This window comes from Limulus polyphemus, unplaced genomic scaffold (genome assembly GCF_000517525.1).
Source record: "Limulus polyphemus unplaced genomic scaffold, Limulus_polyphemus-2.1.2 Scaffold84694, whole genome shotgun sequence".
In the NCBI taxonomy this organism is placed as follows: Eukaryota; Metazoa; Arthropoda; class Merostomata; order Xiphosura; family Limulidae; genus Limulus; species Limulus polyphemus.
This window is the reverse complement of record NW_013750290.1, coordinates 273-2,036: the sequence shown is the minus strand read 5'-3', so window position 1 is coordinate 2,036 and position 1,764 is coordinate 273. Positions and strand designations below refer to the sequence as shown.

Below are 1,764 nucleotides of genomic sequence, written 5' to 3'. Positions count from 1 at the left end.
ACCTCGATGTCGTAACAATATATATATACATGTGTAATGTTATGAGATTTAATCTATTTAGTCTAAACATTTATATCTTTGTGTTATAATTTGTGTTCATTCTAGAATGAAAGAGGCATAATTGATATTTATTCCAAAATTTTTATGGTGGTTGCAAGATCTGTCAAATCTGCCGAACCCGTAAGGAGATTAATTACTGAAATTAATTGATAAAATATAAAGTTTTTCTTAAGAAATGTTTGATAACTATTTAAACATTATAACGATTTTGCATGTGAAATTTGAAAATTTTTTAATGCATAAAAGTATTTATAATCTTAAAACAAAGATAGGTAACATGTGAAAAGAAAATAAGGCACAAGAAAAACATTGCTTTACAAACCTTAAAACTTAATAAAAAAATTAGATATTTTGCTTATGAAAACATTACAATGTTTAGTGATAATATGCCAAATTTAACATTTGCTTACTAATTTCAAAGTTATAGCATGAAAGAGTTAATTATGAAAAACTCAAGCATACTGCTAAATTAAAACAGATGAAATTCCCACTATTATGTTGAGATGTATACAAAACATTAATATTCTAAATATACAGACTTACTATCTGTTATTGTGAAAGTTTCATCTTCATTTTTGATCAGTTTTATATCCAACAAAACATTCTGATTCTCATCAGAAAATGGTTCCACTTTCATCTTTAATACTCCAATGATTACACAGGAGCATCACCTGTATATTCTGTAAATAAAGTTTCACAGTAAGACTACAGAGAAATAATATGAGAATCAGAAGTTAACCTTACAAGGATTAGTATAAAATGTTTAAATATAAAATCACATTATCTTGATAACTTTCATTTCAAGTTATAATAAGCTTTATCTTTTCACATATTTATATTAAAATAGTCACATTATCTGAAATAAAATAGTAAAACACACAGAAAACTTTTACCAACAATTTCTAAACTAGAATTTTACCCAATTGATTAGATTAGATACACTTCACATGTACCAAAACATGAAAAACTAGAACTATTTTAATAACCTTGAATCATTCAGGAGTTGAATTACTAACTTTCAGTCTTTCCACAAATACCAATTGATTTTCTATCCATTTACATAATTTCAACAAAATACGTAATAATACCACGTCGATAAAGCAGTACTACCCACTACAGATATAAGTAACACTTGACTGGAAGTCACATAACTTTTGGCATCCTCAAGAGGCCACAACTGCTATGTGTTGAATGTTCAAAGCCCACCACTCGATAACCTTCATTTGTGATTTTTATAAATTTCTTAAGCTAAGATGACCCAAGATATACTTTTTTACCCCAAAATTAGATGTCAAAATCTGCTTGCATCCTATACACAAAAGGTATGAATAATATATATGTTTATATACGATATACACAAGCCATGTGTAAATATTGTTACGTCTCCGTTTGTTAATTAATTTTCCATAACTTCGTTCCGACGAAACTTAAGCGACACAAGTCCTTTCTTAATAAAACTGATTTATTCTTTCCGATTATAAATTTACCGATACACTCAACTTCAACAATCGCATTAAAACAAACACTAATCAACGAACGTCAACAATACTTCCGACTGCAGTTCAGTTACTCACTATCTATCTCCCTCGACACGTTACATTCCCCTTTTTTATATATCCGCCTACCCTATATCTAGTAAGAACTAGAGCATTCGCCAAAGTACATGATAGTTCTAGAAACGTTGCGTAACTGTAGTCATGTGAC

At 28.8% G+C, this 1,764-nt stretch overlaps 1 long non-coding RNA gene across 2 annotated transcripts; it reads right to left on the bottom strand.

Annotated features, from left to right (window-relative positions):
* Positions 1–67: 67 nt before the first annotated feature.
* On the bottom strand, positions 68–1,311 carry LOC111084632. Of its 2 annotated transcripts, none has more exons than XR_002609659.1 (3): positions 1,175–1,311; positions 604–740; positions 68–196 (listed from the first exon to the last, which is right to left on the bottom strand). It is a non-coding gene; the product is annotated as an uncharacterized LOC111084632 (long non-coding RNA). The 2 variants fall into 2 exon arrangements; XR_002609658.1 differs by lacking the exon at positions 1,175–1,311 and adding an exon at positions 1,047–1,112.
* Between the last annotated feature and the right edge of the window lie 453 nt (positions 1,312–1,764).